Source organism: Prionailurus bengalensis, chromosome B2 (genome assembly GCF_016509475.1).
Source record: "Prionailurus bengalensis isolate Pbe53 chromosome B2, Fcat_Pben_1.1_paternal_pri, whole genome shotgun sequence".
NCBI classification, from domain to species: domain Eukaryota; kingdom Metazoa; phylum Chordata; class Mammalia; order Carnivora; family Felidae; genus Prionailurus; species Prionailurus bengalensis.
The window spans coordinates 33,507,826-33,528,309 of NC_057349.1; the positions used below are offsets into that span (position 1 = coordinate 33,507,826).

The following is a 20,484-nucleotide window of genomic DNA, read 5'->3' on the forward strand; positions in this document are numbered from 1 at the left end:
GAGTGCGGTGTCTCTAGGGTACAATGAATTTTTTTTTTTTTTCAACGTTTATTTCTTTTTGGGACAGAGAGAGACAGAGCATGAACGGGGGAGGGGCAGAGAGAGAGGGAGACACAGAATCGGAAACAGGCTCCAGGCTCTGAGCCATCAGCCCAGAGCCTGACGCGGGGCTCGAACTCACAGACCGCGAGATCATGACCTGGCTGAAGTACGCTTAACCGACTGCGCCACCCAGGCGCCCCTAGGGTACAACGAATTTTAAGAAAATCAATGTGCAGATCCTCAACTTCCAAGCGTTCTCTCTACCAAAACTGCTTCCCTCCTTCATAATGCCAACTTCCCTACTTTCAGTAACAAGGTTCACCACTCACTCACCCACTATCTTTCAATGGCGGACTACCCAGAGGGGTAAACGCCCTGGAACACTAAACAAAGCAACAATTTGCAATGCTGGTGGTGCCTGTGGGTGCTGAGGAAATGAATGGCTCAAAAGCTGGACAACAAATTCTTTTTGTTTTCAAGCAGGAGGTTTCTAAATCTTTGCTTTCAAAACCTAGAAGGACTTAATTGCATCATCAGCTGAAAAATCATTAACAATCTCTTTTTATAATAGATCTTTGTGATTTTTTTTTTTTTTTGGTAAACAACTGAGATTTAGATGCCACTGCTCTGTCAAAACTCTCAGTTCCCATATACTTACTGATATGAACAAGGTTTCTCAGCTTAAAAATGAAAACATGGGCCTGGAAGTGATGCTGAATGCAGAATTCCTGCAGTAAGTCATGTTCAACTATAAGCATACGAACTACCTAGGGAAAAAAACAGCCCATCCATTCATTAAGAAATACATTTTCTGGGGGTGCCTGGGTGGTTCAGTTGGTTGAGCAGTTAAGCATCTGACTTTGGCTCAGGTCATGATCTCACGGTCCGTGAGTTCGAGCTCCGCGTTGGGCTCTGTGCTGACAGCTCAGAGCCTGGAGCCTGCTTCAGATTGTGTGTCTCCCTGTCTCTGCCCCTCCCCAACTTGTGCTCTGTCTCTATCTCTCAAAAATACACGAAACATTAAAAAAAAACAAACCCACACTTCCGGGGCACCTGGGTGGCTCAGTCGGTTAAGCGACCTACTTCGGCTCTGGTCATGATCTCAGTTTGTGGGTTCAAGCTCTGCTTGGAATTCTCTTTCCCTCTCTCACTCTGTCCCTCCGCCACTCATGCTGTCTCTTATCAGTAAATAAATAAACTTAAAAAATACATTTTCGGGGCGCCTGGGTGGCGCAGTCGGTTAAGCATCCGACTTCAGCCAGGTCACGATCTCGCGGTCTGTGAGTTCGAGCCCCGCGTCAGGCTCTGGGCTGACGGCTCGGAGCCTGGAGCCTGCTTCCGAGTCTGTGTCTCCCTCTCTCTCTGCCCCTCCCCCATTCATGCTCTGTCTCTCTCTGTCCCAAAAATAAATAAAAACGTTGAAAAAAAAATTTAAAAAAAAATACATTTTCAATGTATGGTTTGTGTTTATGTGTATTACTTATAAAAATCATAATATTTATATTGATCCGATCAATTGGGTATTACTAATTTTGTAATGGCCACTCAAACCAGAAAAAAATTCTCACTTAGAGTTATAAAACTCTAAACTGTAAAAACTATATAAAACTATAAAGTTGTATGAAACTGAAACTTTTTTTAATTCTCAACTTATACACACATTTTGGTTGCAGAGATGTACGATACAGTAATCAATAAAAAATTGAAAATATATATTACATTGATCAGATTTTTGAGGGGAAAGTGAAACTGAAATGCAAGTGCAAGGAGAAAAGGAGACAATGTAAAATTTTTTCTTGATAAAGAAGAGCTTCTTCATGTATTTTTAAGATGGATGATGGATGATGGTAAGCATCAAATCACTATGGGATTTGGGGCTTATTCAATACATTTAAAAGGGTAATGGGTGCCTGGGTGGCTCAGTCATTAAGCATCTGACTTTGGCTCAGGTCATGATCTCATGGCTCGTGAATTCGAGTCCCACATTGGGCAAGCTCGTGCCCCGCTTCAGGTGAGCTTGAGCCCTGCCTCGGTGAGCCCTGCTTCTCTCTCTCTCCCTCCCTCTCTCTCTGCCCCTCACTCGCTCCCTCTCTCTCTCTCTCAAAAAGAGAAAGGTAATAAAGCAGTTTTATATGGCAATGTCAATATTTATAAAATAGAAATTATATCCAGTTTCTAAGTTTTAAACTAATGGTGAGAAATATTAGATGTCACCTTAAAAATGTGCAGGGAGATGCGTAGTTATATACTTTATACTATATATATATACTTATATACTATTTAGGAATAGAGAGGCAAAACAATCTGAAGACTACCACCCGTGACTAGAAAGGTAGAATGAAGCCTGATTACAGACATTCTTGGAGACTAGGTAGAGTTTAGTCTTGAGGTGGCAAGCCAATCCCTAAACTTTCAGTTTCCTCACCTGTAAATGAGGTCCATTCCAGGTTTTGGACTATTCTATAACTGGCCACAGGGAGGCGTTGATGGTTGAGATACTGCTAGGAAGATAGTCCTGATGCCTGAATGCCATCCATATTGGAACCGGTACGAAAAGCTCTCAGTCTTGAGGGACATAACTAGGGGGCAGGAGAAGATATCTTCCAGTCTTTTTATTTTTAATTTTTAAATTAATTTTTATATTTTATTTTTGAGAAAGCGCAAGTGGGGAAGGGGCAAGAAAGGGGACAGAGGAAGAGAATGCGAAGTGGGCTTGCCGCTAACAGCAGCAAGCCCAACGTGGGGCTCGAACCCACAAACCGCGAGATCATGACCTGAGCCAAAGTCAGATATTCAACTGACTGAGCCACCCAGGTGCACCATACCTTCTAGTCTTTTCATTCCAGGATTAGAAAGTAACTCCTCTGCCCTTTCCAACATCCTGGACAAAGGAGTGTGTATCCAATCTCTGATGCCCTCAGAGATAATCATAAACTCTGGGGACCATGTGAAAAGCACAGCCATTGTGGTCCTAAGTCATCCCAGTCTAGTTTGTATGGCAGGAGGAGTGGGGAGGTAGGGCGATTGGCTGCAGTGCAACAGGCTGTTGCACGTTGTTGCCAGGATCTTCAGGGTGCCGCCAGGGTGCCGCCAGCTCAAGTGCAAGGTCTCCCCCGCTGAGAGTCGCTTTTCTGGCCCCTGCTGTAGGTGAGAAGGGGGAGGAAGGGAAATACCAAGGAGACTGATTTTAGGATGCTAAATGGCTGTGGTGGAGGTTGGAATCTAATTCAAAGCAAATCTAGCTTTATCTCACACCATAAGTTATTATTCAGTTATGCTATAATTAGGCATCAGAACAGGGTTCTGAGACCTCTGGCTGGTCTGGAAAGGGTTGCAGAGGCTTGGCAGGGACCAGCGTTTCCCCCTTTGAGTTGCCTATGGACAAATCGAGTCAAAATGAAGATTCAAGAAACAGAAACTGGCTGATTTAAGTTAAAAAAAAAGGGGGCGGGGATTTATTAATAGAGTATAGAAGAGTTCCTTAAATAACTGGGAGGATGAGAGAAAGCCAGCTTCGAGGCTGTATAGTCAGGAACAATACCTCAAATTATGGCACATGGCAGTGCTTATGAAGACACCCCAGCTGCTTCGTCTGGGTATAGTCGCTGCTGATTCCGTGGCTAATACCACTGGTTTGGTATTCTTCTGGCTGCTTCATACAGCTAGAAATCAGGTGGAGCTGCTGCTGGGCCACTTACCCAAATGGATTATGTGTGCTTCCCAGTTTTTCATCTTCCCAACTTCCAGTGGAGCCTTGGTCGTGTGGCAATACCCTAGTTGAAAAGGGAGCTGGAAGCAAATGCCTGACATTTTCCAGCTTCTACTGTGGAGGAAGAGTCTCAAGTGGGAGATTCCTGGGGCACCTGGGTGGCTCAGTGGGTTGAGCGTTGGACTTCAGCTCAGGTCATGATCTCGTGGTTTGTGAGTTGGAGCCCCACATTGGGCTCTTTGTTGTCAGCATGGAGCCTGCTTCAGATTCTCTGTCCCCCTCTCTCTCTGCCCCTCCCCTATTCATTCTCTCTCAAAATGAGTAAATAAGCTTTTAAAAAATAAATAAATAGGGGTGCCTGTGGCTCAGTTGGTTAAGCATCTGACTTCACCTCAGGTCACGATCTCGCGGTCCGTGAGTTTGAGCCCCGCGTCGGGCTCTGTGCTGACAGCTCAGAGCCTGGAGCCTGCTTCAGACTCTGTGTCTCCCTCTCTCTCTGCTCCTCCCCTGCTCATGCTCAGTCTCTGTCTCTCAAAAATAAATACACGTTTAAAAATTTTTTTAAAAAATGAAATGGGAGATTCCCCAAATATGGGAAGATGGTTCAGAAGTTAGGTAGCCAAAAACAAGGAAGCTTTGAAGAGGACGGATATACAGAAACTGGCACATTCTGAGGCTAGCAATCTGGTGGCAAAGGGAGCCACAATCATTTTATATGAGGAACTAGGGATGTTGTATAGGGGAATGGGATCAAACATCAGAAGGTCTCTTATAGGGAAAACAATTTGACTTAGTTTACTTCCAAGGGAGAGGACAGACACTGTTGGGTAGGTACACCAGAGATATAAACTTCTGCTCAATATGAGGAAGATTTTTATTTTTTGTTCTTTAAAACAAAACAAAACAAAATCAAACCATGTTTCCACTATGAAAAAAATGCTCAGACGAAAAATGTAGAAAGATAATAACTCATAAAAACAGAATGCAGGGGCGCCTGGGTGGCGCGGTCGGTTAAGCGTCCGACTTCAGCCAGGTCACGATCTCGCGGTCCGTGAGTTCGAGCCCCGCGTCGGGCTCTGGGCTGATGACTCAGAGCCTGGAGCCTGTTTCCGATTCTGTGTCTCCCTCTCTCTCTGCCCCTCCCCCGTTCATGCTCTGTCTCTCTCTGTCCCAAGAAACAAATAAACGTTGAAAAAAAAAATTAAAAAAAAAAAAAAAAAACAGAATGCAAAGACAACTGCTGATAACATTTTAGCGTTTCCTTTTTTTCCTATCCTTTTTGTTTGCCCAACAGTATACATAGCTATATATTCCCTATATATCATCAGATCCTGCTTTTTTCCACTTAACTATCATAACATTTTTCCTTTTTTTTTTTTTTTTTTTTTTTTACAACTCTACAAATCATAATAATCCGTCAGGAGCATACAAAATAATTTACCTAAACATTTCTCTGTTGTTGACAGTGAAGTTATCTCCAGTTTTTTTTTTAAAATAATATTGCAATGAGCAATAGAATTATGTGGTCTAAATGTTAAATACATACTTACTAAATATATTATGTAAAATATTCTCTTTATCTATCTTTTAATATAAAAATGAAATGAGGTGGAAAATGTAGTATCTTGACAGTACTCCCAGAATTTCTTTTAGGAAGGGAGCTGTTGTTATTTTATGTTTTTTAAAAGTTTACTTATTTATTTTGAGAGAGAGACAGAGAGAGAAAGAGGAGGAAGGGCAGAGAGAGACAAAGAATCCCAAGCAGACTCTACACTGTCAGCACAGAGCCCGACGTGGGGCTCGAACCCAAGGACAGCAAGATCATGACCTGAGTCAAAACCAAGAGTCAGATGCTTAACTGACTGAGCCATAAGCCTCCTAAGGGTAGAAAGTAAGATCTTCAGGGCTGGAGTGTTGGCTGGAACCCTAGCAAAAAGAGATGGGGTTAAGATGTCTCTATCTGCCCGGAAATGAGGAAGAATTTGTTTTTTCTCCAGAGAGGGTGGGATAGAGGAGAGAATGGTGGGTCAGGGAGGAGAGTAGTGATTTGGGAGAAGGCAAGGCCCTAAGAGGTGAAGGGCCAATCAGAAAACCTCAAATGGGTTGTTCAGAAAAGACTCTAAGGAATGTCTGATGTGTAAGTTTAAACCTTTTGCAATGCATCATGTGACCCTGCTCCAGGGCCCAAAGCGTCATAATGTCTTCTCTGCCCATGAATGTTTTGTGTGGGAAGAGGTGTGGGCAGTCTTCAGGAAGGGCTTCGTTTCATCTCTACATTTTTGAACTGTGGCACTACAGCAGCCTGGCAGAAACAGGAACCTGGAGGCAGAGAGATTCAGAAGAATATAAATCTCCAGAAATTTGCAGAAATCTTAGGGAAGGCTTTGACCTCCACAACCCATTCTTAACTTCAATCTCCAAGGACAAGGAGGTTGATGCCTGAATGACAAAAGTAATGCTCATTCATTTCAAAAAGTTAAAAAAGAGAGAGAGGGAGGGAGGCAGAAGAAAAACAATCACTCATAGTTCTATCATCCAGACACCTGAGGGTGTGGCCTGAGAAATGTACTTAAGGGGAAGAGGTAATCCTAACTTTAAAAGACATTTGGAGAGAAGGGAGTTACCCATTGCTCATATACCTGTGAGTCAAGTTTTGTTCCTCGCCAGATAACAAACCCAACTTCTTCTGCCATACTGCCTACTAGCTGCTAGGTATCTTGTCATGGTATATCTGAAGGGACAGGTTGGGATAACAGGTCCCTTCCCAGGCCTCAAGAACTGGGTTAAGAAGCAAGAACAGAATTTGCTACAACAGTAAGGAGGATGCTCCCCATTTAGGTGGGCAAGCATATTACTTAAGTACAGAGGAAGATAGGTAGAAAGTCCATAACCATAAATTTCTAGTTGCAGAAGCCTCTCCAGGGAGGAAAGTCTTTTCTTTAAAACTACAGGCAACACGGACTCCTCCAGTGGAGTCTGGAGACCCAGGTTCTAGCCCCGGCATGGCTTCTGACCGCAAGTCATTCACACTCCCTGAGACCGTTTCTTCAGTGGAAAGACGTGGAGGCTGTATTAGACGACCTTTAAATTCCCTTCCAGCTTTAAATTCCCTTTTGCGATACTTGTCAGACTTGTCTTACGGCCCTGGAACATCCCCTCCTGCTCCTCCCTCAGCTGCCACGCCCGCATCCCACACCAGAGGGCGCTGCAGGCGGGTCCTGGGTAACGTGCGGTGGGCGGAGTGCAGAATCAGGGGAGCGCCCAGGACGCGCGGTGATTGGCCCCGGCCGGGGCGGAAGGGGGCGTGGGGAGAAGGGGGCCGAGCTGCGCGGTGACCTCAGGATGGTGGGGGCGGGGTCGGGCCGCGCAGCGTGTGACGCCGCGGCCGCCTCGGAGCTGGGGATTAATGGGAAAAGTTTTGGCAGGCTTCGGAGGATTCTGCGGAGCCTGCGGGACGGCCGAGGCGGCGCGGGAGGCGGCCAAAACAGGTCAGTCCGGGTCGGGGGAAGCGGTAGCAAGCAGCGGAAGGAGGCGGCGGACCGGGGCTGAGGCGGCCAGCCGGGTTGGGACGCGAGGCCCGGTGGGGAGTGGGGTGGGGGTAGCGGCAGGGGTCCGCGGGTTGAGCCGCTGCGGCTTCCCGATGGCCCGGCCCCGGCCGGTGCGCCGTGGTTTGTTGCTCTCCTGGCGCCCGCGCGCCCCCAGCCTTTTGGTCCCCCATCACTGAGCCCGAACCGCGAGCCTCCCCCACCAGACTCTGTGCCCCCTCTTGGGCCTAGTGGCTCCGTCTTGTCCCATTTCTGTGTTCTGAGAGCTGGGTCTAAGGTTCGGGGTCCTCTCCCCTTCCCTACCATTGCCTCTGACCTCTTCCTTCATCCCTTCTGTGGTGTCTCCAAATCCATTGCCCTCTTTACCGAGGATCTCCTTGGGGATCTTCTCTGTCCCTCTCGTTATCTTTATGTCCTGCCTTCGTCCCCCTATCTGCCCTCTCGGTCTTTGCTCTTTTCCCATCCTGGTTCCCCTTCTTCCCCCATTTCCTGCCCCCCCCCCCCGGATTACCGCTCCCCCTCATCTTCGAGCGGTAGGCTTTTTCAGCCCCTTGCCAGCAATCCCTGTCTACCTAAGCCCCTTTTACCCTGGCTACCCTCAGATGCCCTGTTTTCGCCTCTCTAATTTCCTTCTTATTAGCCCCGTCCCCTCTATTCCTGTCACGTACCTCCCAGTTCCTTGCCTCTACTTCGGGAAGAAGCATTAGCTCCACGCTCTACTCCGCTTTTCCCTTGACTTGCTGTTGAGATGCCCCCCGGGGTGGGGTGGGGGGCATTCAGCCCCTGATTGAAGTAAGGGGCTGAATGTCTGAGGTAAATAGCAGGCAGGTCTGTTTGGGAGAATTGACTTGGGTGTCGCATCGGGGATAATGTCCAATTTGTACACCATTCTTCTAATCTCAGTTTTAATACTTCCCCTTTATGGGTCTGTTGACTTCCAGGAACCCTTGGGGAGAGACCAGCCGCTGAGTTGGGTGTGTGCCAGGGGTAGCTGGAGGCCTCATCCAACTCTTTTCCCCTTCCAGGAAACAGGGCTCCGTGTCTTTCCACTCTGGATGTACCCAAGCACGGTTACATCATGATACTCCAGATTATCTCTGCCCTCTCTGCCCACCCTTCTCCCTGTGCTCCATCCCAAAGAGCTAAGAGAAGTCTCCAGAAGTTGTGCCCCAGAGAATGCCTTAACCTTTTTCCTCTGTACTGTGTCCAAGACATTTTTTTCCTGCATGAGTTTTGAAATAGATTGCCAGCCCGATAGCCCCGGGGGCTGGGAGGCGGCTGTCCCGTTTGTTATTGGTCACCTGAACCAGCCTCTGATTTTCACTCGTACATCCCTGACCTCACTGAATGTGAGGGCCTCTGATGTCAGTCACTGAGCAGGTTCTCTTGAAGATTCTTCCTCCATTTTCCTTGAGAGCTTAATTTCCTGCGGATCCAAGAGGGAGGCGGACCTTAAGTTCTGTTCCTTTTGCCCTGCCAGGTGGATATCTGCCTGGGGAGGTTGTGGGGCTGTATGGGTTAGATGGTGTCCGGAATTTGAGTTGTGTCCAGTCACAGACATATCCTCTCTGGGGCTAGAGACCCCACCACCTTCTTGATGTGTCTTCGTGTCAGGCAGAAAGTTCTTTTCAGATGCTTTCAATTTGCGCTCCTTTATTTGGCACTGGTCCCCTGGAGAGATCTTCAGGAAATAACATATCCTCTGTTTCTGCCCAATCTGATCTTGGAGGATTCTGAAAGCATGACCCACTCTCACATTTAGAAATGAAGGCCTGTTGTTTCACCTGGCTCTGGGTTTCTAGGTCTCCTCTTTTGAGGATCGCGCTTTCTGTCTTTGAGCCAGAATCGGACCCAGAATTGGCAACCTTCAAGAGCTGTGGTGGAGAGCCAAGTGAACCAGCTTGGACCAGACTTTAAAGTTTTGGAATTCTCTTGCACACTGACCCTTTTCTGTGAAAGGAGTACGATTGTGGACGGCTGAGCCAGTTTCCTCTCCACTGGCCCCTGAGCCCCTTCCTAAGCAGTACTTGTGTCGGATTTGGGCAGAATGGACCAAAAGGGGTGGCCTTCTTCCTGTGAAAAGCATCCCTCCAGGGTTGGAATGGGTCATTCCGATGGAGGTGAGCTTGTGTGTTTGGCAGTAATTTAGTCCAGTCTCTGGCTCCCAAGGACTTGACCTGGCTCTTTGAGAGGTGTGCTACTCCTCTCTTTGCTTGTCCGTTAGTGGTGCTCTGTACCCAGGCCGCAGGTGAGAAGGGCTTGAGAAGAGGGCAAGCCCAGTCCTTATGCAACAGCTTGGGCACCAGCAGCTCTGGCTGGATAGATTCCTTCAGTTTGTCCACTCTGTGGCCTTTGTGGATGGTCAGGATTATCAATTACCAAGTTCCAATTCAGTGATTTTTTTGCAGAGTTTGGGCCAGCCGTCTCTGTTTTTCAAAAGGTGTAGGCAGACAGAGCCCTGACATTATTCTACAGAAGATGTAACCTGTCAGCTCCTTAGTTTAACGGACTGTTCTTTTGTTTGGCTGCCTTTCTTCTTTCCTCTCCACCAGTGTTTTCTTCCTTTGGTGTGTGCCTCTACCCATTGAAGAAGAATGGCCCTTACCAGGCCTGTGGTCCCTCAGATCTCTTCCCTAAGGGCCTGATAGAGGATAGCCGTGTTGTACACTGGCCTAGGAAGCAAGTAGGCTTCTGCTTTGGGTAGAGTACAGCTGTTCTGGCTGTTGTGCAAGCTGTCCTGAGGGCATGCAGATCCTGGCATGTTCTGGGACCCGGTAGCTCCTCTCTTTCAGGAGTTGGATTGTGGCTTTAAAGACTTCAGCTGTATAGCCTGTCACTGAGGCTCACCTCCCAGTGTGTTCCCTGCTGGCTGGGAAGCTCAGTTGCAGGGCCCTCGTCCAGTGCCTGAGTAGGGCCTGGAAATGCCAGGAGCTGCCCCGCTGCCTTGCACTGTCCACGCTGGGATCACTCTCTTCTTCCTCCCTACCCAGCGTTTCCACAGACTTGGTCTGTCCTGCCAGGCTCTGGCTTGTGTCGGGTCAGAAGTTCTGTGTGTGATGATTCCCTGGTCTATGCCATGTTGTCCCAGATTGCACAGTGGCTGCTTGTCAATGGTTTGAAATCCCCGAGCATTTTTCTGTGCCTTGGGATCCAGGGGGAGGAGCCACTGACAGCAGCTGGTTTCAGAGGAGAGCTGGGCACTTGCTTGAGCCTGGCAGGGAGGAGATGGCCTCTTGCATCAGGTTTCAGACATGTGGGTCTTCTTCCTTGGCAGGTGGTTCCTGGCCTTCATAACTCAGAGGCTGGTGATTGGGGTGTGACTCTAGTCCTGGTTCCATGGGGCTTGGGTCAAGGACTCAAGCATGACTCAGGGCATCTCCATTTATGAGCTGCCACCTGTGGGGGATGTTGGACTCCAGATCCTTCTTCACGTTGCCAGCTCCTTGTGCCCCACCCTGGTAAAATCAGCAAAGCCGGTGTCTGCTTACTTGGAAATCAGCAGACTACTTCCAGGACTGGGAAATATTTGCTGACTCAGGCTCAGAATAACAACATCTCAGGGTGTGTGTGTGTGTGTGTGTGTGTGTGTGTGTGTGTGAAGGACAGAGAAAGAGCCAGCTTGCTTGGGAGCACCTTTTGAGCCCTAGTGTTTAATTGTAATATTAAAGCTGCTTTTCTGACCCCTGGTGCTTCTCAGCTGAAGATGTTGGGTTTCTTTCTATCCTGCAGTGTTGCGTGGTGTTTTGGGCATGCACGTGGTACTCACGCAGTGGCTTCTGTTCACCGACAGATGAGGACAGATGCACCAAAGCGGTAATCCCATTTTCCTTACACAAGGACCTCTGACAACCAACTGACACATCCCAGATTTAGGATCCTGGCCCAAAAGATGAAGTGATTTCACTAGGGCTGAGTTCCTAGATCCCAGGTGCCTATCATAACATTTGGTACTCATTGTTTACACATAGTGGGCATTTATTTAAACATTATTAAAGGTCTATGGCTTATGTAGTTTTGGGGAGAGCACTGAGATTTTTCACCTTTACACCCACTATAACATAGACTCCACAAGGGCAGGGACTTAACTTTGTTTCCTGTTGTGTCTAGGACTGCCTTGCACCGAGGAGATGCTAAATAAATATTTGTCGAATGAGTCGGTGTACAAACTTTTCTTCTCTGTCAGTGTGGGTGCCAGACAAAGATGGTGTCTTGTCATTTTCTTTCATTTGTGCAACAGACATTTTTGAGTGTCTGCTATGTGCCAGGCACAGTAGTAGGTACTTGGGGAACGTTGATAGTAAAAAAAACCAGATTCAGTCCCCATCTTATGGGTCTGTGGTTTGCTGGCATATGTGAGCTGGGCGTAAGAAATGGAGCTGTTTTCTTCCATCTCTGCTAGCGTAGCAGGTCTGCACAATGCTCTGGGCTTCTTGTTACCGTTTCCCTGTTTGTTCTCAGGATGCGTGGCAGATTTTATAAACTCTCAGAAGGGGAGCTACAGGGAATTCGATGTCATTGTCCCAGCTATTTGGGAGGCCGGGCTATGGCGAGGTCCCTGCCGGGGGCCAGGGAAACATGGGCTCCCATCTGGTTTGTTGTAATCTCTGAAGTTCAGTGGTTCCAGGAGCTGTTTATGAGCCTTACTTCCCTTTCTCTGCCTTTAACACCCTGTGGGTTTTCCTGTTGCCAAACAGGGTGCCGAGCCCATGTGTCTGTCAGTCTGTGGGGGTCAGGTTGTTTGTGGATCTTGCAGGAAGGCCTCAGGTGGGGGCCCCTCCTGTTGTCAAACCCGTACCAAGTCTTTTCGTCTCAAGGAAATGTGCATGAGGAAGAAGGGGGGCTTGGGAGACTTCTGAGGTTCCCCGCGAGGGGATAACGTAGAACTTCCCCCTGGGTTCGTTGCTCTGTCGTTTGTGTCAGCAGCAGCTAGTCACAGTGGCAGCAATTGTACATGTCCAGGGGTCACTTGTCCAGTTTATCCCGAGGCTCTGAGCTCCCAGTCCCAGCTAGAAGTTTTCTCTCTTAGTTTCCATTGGCAAAAGGTGAGGCTGTCAGAGTTTTCAGTGCTAATCTCAAAAAACTGTGGTTTGGTTGTTATCTTTGTCTTTCTCATCTGAGGCACTTTTGTGGGTCAGGTGCTGTGACAGATGTTTCAGCAACGGTCCTTGGCTGCTCCCGTCCCCCAAGTGTGTGGAATCTAGTTGGGGAGAGAAGACATGTGCACAAAAAGATTTTGAGGGGCGCCTGGATGGTTCAGTCAGTTAAGCGTTCAACTCTTGATCTCAGCTCAGGTCATGATCTCATGGTTTGTGGGTTTAAGCCCCGTGTCGGGCTCTGTGCTGACAGTATAGAGCCTGCTTGGAATTCTGTCTCTCCTTTCTGCCCCTCCCCACCCCTCTTTCTCAAAATAAATAAATAAACTTAAAAAAAAGTCTGTCAAATACTCAAATCTAACATAATTTGTTACTCTTGGGGTGCCTGGGTGGCTCAGTCGGTTAAGTGTCTGACTTCGGCTCAGGCCATGATCTCACGGTTCGTGAGTTCAAGCCCCACGTTGGGCTCTGTGCTGACATCTCAGAGCCTCTAGCCTGCTTCGGGTTCTGTGTCTCCCTCTCTCTGCCCCTCCCCCACTCATGCTCTGTCTCTCTCCCTCTCAAAAATAAATAAACACTAGAAAAACCTTATAATTTGTTACTCTTTTCTTTCAAGTAAAAAATGTTGTATCATGAAAAAAATGACTAGTTTAGCTTGCAACTCAATCTCACGATTGTTTTTTCTTGATAACCACGTAACTCTTGTTTTATTACAAAGAATATTTAAAAGACATGTACTTAAAGGTCAAGATTTAATGAAGTTAGTTTTTATTGGCTCATTTAGGACATTCTTTTTTTTTAATTTTTTTATTTTAGAGAGAGAGGGAAAGAGGGAGAACCCCAAGCAGGCTCCACAGTCAGCATGGAGCCTGATGTGAGGCTTGATCCCACAACCCTGGGATTATGACCTGAGCCAAAATCAAGAGTCAGGTGCTCAACCGACTGAGCCACCCAGGCGCCCCTCATTTAGGATATTCTTAAGTGAAATTGGTAATTTATTACCTTTCATTGTTGTTTGAGTTGACTGGCTCATCTGGGCAGTTCTTAGTTGGGATATATTGCTTTAGTCAAATGGAGTCATTTGAAGGCTCAACTGGGCTGGACATCCACCCTGGCTCACTCACATGGCTCGCGCTTGATGCTGGCTGTTGGCTAGTGCTTACATGTGGCCTCCGCATGTGACTTGGTCTTCTCACAGCACGATGGCTGGATTCTGAACAGAAACATCCCAAGAGGGAGTATACTAAGAGATCCAGGGCTAAAGGGCAAGGTTTCTTGTGACCTAGCCTTGGAAGTAACACAGTGTCAATTCCTTTGTCTTTTCCTGGTCTCAGGACCAGTTCAGATTCAGAGGACTGCACAAGGGTATGAATACCAAGAGGCATGGTTCATTGGGAGGGAGAGAGGGCTCCTCAGAGACCAGCTACTGCTTCTTTTTTAGCATCCCTTATGTGAGGTAGCCTGGCCAGTATATATGAGTGATACTTCCAGGAGAAAAGTGCATCTTCTCATGATTTCCATTCCTGGGAACCACTGTTAGTTAGGAAATTCCTAGTAGGTTGGTAGAGGCCATTGAATGCCAGGTGAAGGAATTTGCACTGTGTGTTTTTTGGGCAGTGGGTAGCCGTTGATGGTTTTGGAGAAGGGGTGATTGTGTTAATATTGCATTAAAGATTGATTGAATGGAGAAAGAATGGAGATAGAGAGGTTAGGTAGGAGACTACTCCAGTGGTCTGAATGGGAGGAAATTCTTCCTCATACTAAATCTGAGATCCTCTGGTTTTGATTTCGATCTTTCAGCCACACAGATTGAGGACCCAGAGCATGGCTGGAGGAACCCCTTCCCCCCTTTATTCAGGGATGCTGGTACACAGGAGAGATCAAAAGGTTCACCAAAGGTAGAAGGCAACTGAAGTCAGGTTTTATTGTCAAGGCACATTAAAAAGTTAATAAAAGAGGGGCGCCTGGGTGGCGCAGTCGGTTAAGCGTCCGACTTCAGCCAGGTCACGATCTCGCGGCCCGTGAGTTCGAGCCCCGCGTCGGGCTCTGGGCTGATGGCTCAGAGCCTGGAGCCTGTTTCAGATTCTGTGTCTCCCTCTCTCTCTGCCCCTCCCCCGTTCATGCTCTGTCTCTCTCTGTCCCAAAAATAAATAAATGTTGAAAAAAAAAAATTAAAAAAAAAAAAAAAAAAGTTAATAAAAGAAAAAAAAGTTAATAAAAGAAAAAAAGAAAAACCAGTTAGTAAAAGAAAAAAATAAAGCTTCGTTGTAGCACCACTAACAGTGTTTCAGTTACATCTTCGTTTCGCTCTCATGGACCATTAGGGAGCGAGGAGAAGAGTGAGAGGCAGAAAGAGGGGGACAAATTAGAGGCTGGTAGGGAGAGGGGGAGAGAAGGAGGCCAAAGGGGGAAACAGCAAAAAGAGTGTGAAGGAGGCTGGGAATGGAGGAACTGCTCCAGGCTGAGGGGCGACTCACCGAGCTGGCAAAGAGCCCACTCCTTCTGTGCTTCCTGGGGGGCCCTGGCCTCAGGGTTTAGACACCTCATGTCTTGCCCAGCCTCTGTAGCTTTTTCATTTGAGAAGAGACCGTGGGAAGAGCTGGAGCGGATTTGGTGTTGGACGGACCTGGGGGTGATTCAGCTCTGGTATACGGGGTCGTGACTGAATGGCTGACGTGAACCTCGGGCTGTGCGCTGAGGTCCCAAACCCCCTTTGTACCGAGCTAGGTTCTGAGGTGGAGAGCTCAGGAAGAAATGCCTGTCCGAAACAGTGCCTTCCCTGAGTTGCAGGCTGTGGCACGGGGGCCCAGCCTCAGCACGGGGAGTCTGCAGGTGCTGTTAAACAGTTGGTGTCCTGGGCAGTGCGTTGCGACACCTCCCCTTCCCCTCCCCCCACCCTGAGTCCAGTCTTCAGAGCCTGCCTCCCAGCCCGGCCTTGCCGTCATCTCAGCAGCCCTCCCAAGACCATTACCAAATTCTCCACAGCTAATAGCGACACACCTTTGAAAGAGTTCTCTCATGGGGCGAATGCTGAAGGGAGAGGCTCCCCAGTGTTAGGGGAAAACCACTTGTTGCTGAAGTTCATTTCTGCGCTGTTAGACGAACAGGTATCTAAAAACAGATTTTCCCTGCCTTCACTCGTAATCTGCTGTAACACCGCGATCCTTGTCTTATCACTGCTTTTGGCACTTCCCTCATCCAAGAGTTGTCAGCTCAGAAGCACGTGTTTTTGGCTACTATGCCAATGGAAGTGCAGGCCAACTTTGCTCTCCCAATAGGCGACATTAGCCAAGCAGGCCACCCTCCATATACAACAGTCTGTGGGCCCACTCTCCTCAAAAACAGGCCGTCCTTCAGTTTGCCAGAACCCAGAGCTTTACCTATCGTCCTCTTTTCCAAACAAGCAAATGTGGTGTCCCTTCCTCAGTTTCCCTTAATTGCTTCAAATATTGCCTTGTTCATAACTCTCACTTTACTTTCTTTGCCTCTGGTTCCATTTCCTTTAGCACCAGGTTTCTCAGCCACAGACATTTTGGGCTGGGTAAGTCTTTTATTGATTGATTGAAAGTGTGTGTGTGTGTGTGTGTGTGTGTGTGTGTGTGTAAGCAGGGGAGAGGCAGAGAGAGAGAATCCCAAGCAGGCTTTGCCCTGTCAGCACAGAGCCAGATGCAGGGCTCAATCTCATGTAACGTGAGACCATGCCTGCGCTGAAACCAAGAGTCAGACGCTTAACCAACTGAGCCACCCAGGCAGCCCTGGGCTGGGTAATTCTTTATCAAGTGGGCTGTCTGTGTATTGTAGGATGTTTAGCATCATCCCTGGCTTCTACCCCACTAGATGTTGATAGCTCCTCCCTCTACCAGTTGTGAAAACCAAGAATGTCTCCAGACATTGCCACATATCAAGGGGGCAGAATCACTCTTGGTTGAGAGCCACTGCTATGTCACTTCGCCCACTAAATATTTCTGGCCAGCTGGATCCACCGGTGAACAGCACATCAGTAAAACCAATACAGTAAGTGTGTAGTTCTTAACATTGGAAATGTATCCTCCTCAGTCACGTCACTGGGCCCTTGAGGACTTTGGGGAGCAGTGAAATAATTGACAGTGAGTAGCATGTTCCAACTAAGTAAGAAGCCGTATGATGTCTCCATAACAGAGGGACAGTGTCCAAGGTGTAAAGCAATCTCCTGGAGTGGTTGTGTTTCTTGTGTTTTGCTTTTCCAGGTCTTTTGGTGTCTGGGCCAAAGCCACCTTCCTATAGCTCCCAGAGGTGCCGTGCAGGATAGAGTTGGTAATGTGTAGCGTGTAAACTGTCATTAACCTGTCCGTTCCTGGTGTCAGACATTACTAGCTGATCTGGTGCTCTGATTACAGCAGCATTCCTCTCCAAAGCCACATGAGTTCTTGGAACCCTCTACGCAAGGCAGTTCTCATGAGAGAAGGCTCACCTGCCATCCCTGATCTTGAGCTTGTTTGTCTGGTCCAGACCATTTCTTTCCAGCTTCCCCTACTGCAAAAGCCTTTGGGACAGTCCAGAGATCCTGGTGGGTTCCCTTTGACCCCACAGCACTTGCATCTTGGGATGAACTCCTGTGTGGTCCATTGGAGGCTTCAGGTTGGAGACTACCGTTCTCCCTTAAGGAGGCCCTCCAGCGGCCAAAATGCTCAGTTCCATGAAATTAGTTCCCCACCCCTTAGATAACAGTAAGCAATGATAGCAAAAGAAAGACCCTAGTCCAGGACGCTGCCAGGATTCTTGTTCTGACCCTCTTTCATGTGGACCAGAGGTCTGAACTATGTTCCTTCCGCACTTTTGGAGTCTGTCTTCCGTGGTGGTAGACTGGGTAATGGTCCCCAAAGATATCCAATATCCAGCCTGTGACCCCTGGGACTTGTAGATGCTACCTTATATGGCAAAATGGACTTTGCAGATGCAATTAAGGATCTCAAAATGGGGAGATTATCCTGGATTATCCAAGTGGGCCCTAAGTGCAGTCACAGGTGTCCTGTTAAGAGGGAGGCAATGGGAAATTTGATACAGAGGAAGGCGGTGTGACTGTCACTGGATCTCAAGATGGAGGACGAGGCCAAGGAACACAAGGAATGCAGCTCTAGAAGCTGGAGAAGGCAAGGAAACACATGTTCCCGTAGAACCTCTGGAGCAACGTGGCCTTGCCAATAGCTAGATTTTGGAGTGAAACCGATTTTGGACTTTCACCTCCAGAACTGTAGGAGAATAATTATGTTTTAAGCCACTAAGTTTGTAGTAATTTGTAACCATGGCAGTAGGAAGCTACCTATAGGTCTCATTTACCTCCAGGCACAGGTGGTGACTTGGCTGGTCCTCGTTCCTATTTTAAGGCAGTCTTAGAGCATCCCTTTTACAGCAGTTCAAGATTCTAGGTCCTGCCTTTTCCCAGACTAATATTTGAAACAATATGCTCTTTGGGGGAACCTTTAAAAGAGTTCTTAGGAGTAAAAGAGAAAGCCTCAGGTAGTGTCTGATCCTTGTTTTTGTAAGTCACCCCATACCTTCAATCAGATCAGTAATAGTTTCTTTCAGACTGTTGAGGATCCAGGATTAGTGTAAATCTCACTCCGCTTCCATCTACCACTCACTAATAGGCACGTATTGGGTACCTCCTATGTGCTAGGCATTGGGGTGAAGGAGTGAACAAGCAGATAAAGAAGACTCCTGCTCTCATGGTGGTTGTGGTGGAGAATGAGAGAGCCAGAATTATGTAGCGAACAGGTCAGGTGGTGGTAAATGCTATATCAAAAAATAAAGCAGGAAAGAAGTGGTGGCACTTTTAAATAGAGGGCTTGAGGAAGGCCTCACTGAGAAGATAATCTTAAGGCTCGAAGAGGAGAGTGAGCCGTGTATGGGAAGAATCTTCTGAGTGAGGGAAAACAAGTGCAAAGGCCCAGAGGCGGGAACATGACTGGGTGTTTGAGGAATAGTCCGGAGGCCACTGTGGCTGGAGTGGAATGAGGGGAGAAAAGAATAGAAGGTGAGGTCAGAGAGATGACTGGGGCCAGATCACCGTTGACCCAGAAGTCTGTAAAATCTCTTACTTCACCTGGCCCTTAGCCTCTTCCTTCCTTTTCTCGTCACACGGCCCCTCGGTCTTTATGCCTGTGTTCCTCAGTTCCTTTACATAGAATATCTATCACATCGTACCTACGGCACATCAGCAGGTAAACATAGTCAACTTAAAATGTTAGAAGAGGGGGGAAAGGCATTCTCCTCTTTCTGAATAATAAAAGCACTTCCGCTGTCAGTAGTGGTATGGAGCTGTGTTCCTAGGGATGCAGGTTGGCTGCTCTGCTCTCCCCAGGCAGTCCTGGGGTGCTTTCTGGGGGTCCTCACTTCGGTCACCCTCCTCCTCAGCCCATGAGGACCTCCAAGCCCCCAGGCCTGCTACTTCTTTCCACTCCACTCCTCCTGGGCTACTTAGTGTGGGTCCCACAGCTGCCTTCCTGACATTCTGTCTAACCAGCCCACTCTTCTCCCTGCTTTCCTCCCAGGAACAGCACATAGCGTGCCTTCTCCCCCACTACTCAGCCAGGTGGCTGGGGGCTGCTGGAAGAAGGAGCAGAGTGTGCAAGCTGGTGCCACTGCACATTTATGGTCACCACTTAGCTTTTCAGCAGCCACAGGCCTGCCCCCACCATGTCTCAGAGCCCCTAGCTCTCCTGGGAGTGGCCTTTCCAATCCTAGGGACTCTGCCTCCTCTAGGTCCTCATGATGTGGTTTGGGTTTCTAAGAATCAGATCCATACAGGTCAAGTAAGCCCAGCTTGAAAAGTCATACTGTTCCTGGATAGTGACCCCATGACAGTTCTGGTGCTTTGGCAACTTTTCAGAATGACAATCTGTCAGTAGTTCATGGTAAGCTTCATTGCCATCTAGGGGTCAGTTACAAATTGTCCCCACAGATTAAATTCTCCATGCCTGTGTCCCTGATTTTATAGTCTGAGGTGACGCTTCCCAGAACCTGCTTTAAATAATGGCATCAAATTGATTGTTGCTGAGAAATTAAAAATCCTTGGTAATAAGCAAACTGAGCAATGATCATTTTCTATCTCCCAAGTGAAAATCACTAGGTGAATAAATTCCCAAACTGTAGAATGCATCCAATCAAAATTGTATTATCCCAGTCTTGTTTTTATTTTTGCAGTGTATGATTTCTATGACATCTCTTTTTTTTTGGCATCTTAACGCCCCAGTGTATTGACAACATCTACTTACAATTTGCCTTTCATGTCCTTACAGCGTGTCACCTTGTAGAAAAATATTTTGTCCATTTTCTAGCCCATTTCCTGACCTAGTAGGCTTATCTGCACCCAAGCCAAGGCCTGTCTCCGTCCCCTGCCAGCCTAGGGTAGCCTTGTCTTCTCACGCACAACCAGGACCATCTGTTTTTGATTCACTTTTGTACCCCCACCCTGGGCACGTTGCAGACAACCAAGAATACCTCTCCTGAGGTGGTTCCAGCGCCGCCAGTGCTGCCCATGTGCTGCTTTCCCTCTGTGGTCTGCGGCCTGGACCTTGCCCTCCTTTCTTCCTTCTGCTTCCACCGTGAGAAAGAACTGATCCATCCATCTGATGTTCTCGATGAATCCGAGACCTTGTTGAGTCGCAAGGGAGCAGCCTCCACTGCACAGTCACGTGCTCGGTCCTGATGAGTGTTCATTAGCCACGTTCAAAGATCATCTCCCCCGAAATTGGCTCCTTGATGGGCAAGTGTCTTGTGCAGAGATGGCTCACCAAGCGCTTGTCAGACGGAAGGGTGACTGGATGGCCAACCTAAGCGGCTTGCTTCCTAGAGTAGCGCTGGCACTAACCTGTGCCGGAGCCCTGTCTGGGAAGTCACTTCATGGGGCAGCAGTCAGACATCTGTAGAAGGAAACTTAAGGACCCCTTGGCTAGTTATTGCTCTTCCCTGTGGTTGAAGCTCAGTGAAAGACAGCTGAGGTTTTTGGTTTTGGCAGTCTTTCCCATTTGCCTCCTCCTCTCCACTTCCTCCCCTGGGGGTCTGGGGAGCCTCCCTTCTCGTACCTCTGGCTCAGCACCTACTGTGCTATATTATG

General features: G+C 48.0%; 1 protein-coding gene across 6 annotated transcripts in view; it reads left to right on the forward strand.

The window, feature by feature from the left end:
* Nucleotides 1-7,090: 7,090 nt before the first annotated feature.
* PPARD (peroxisome proliferator activated receptor delta) overlaps nucleotides 7,091-20,484 on the forward strand; it is an 83,287-nt gene continuing 69,893 nt past the window's right edge. For 3 of the 6 annotated variants that reach the window (XM_043592940.1, XM_043592941.1, XM_043592945.1), the window contains exon 1: nucleotides 7,091-7,239. The gene's annotated coding sequence lies outside the window, so the exon portion shown is untranslated. Of the gene's footprint in view, nucleotides 7,240-11,025; nucleotides 11,110-20,484 lie in introns of all 6 variants that reach the window. The other 3 variants (XM_043592939.1, XM_043592944.1, XM_043592943.1) reach the window with 2 other exon arrangements.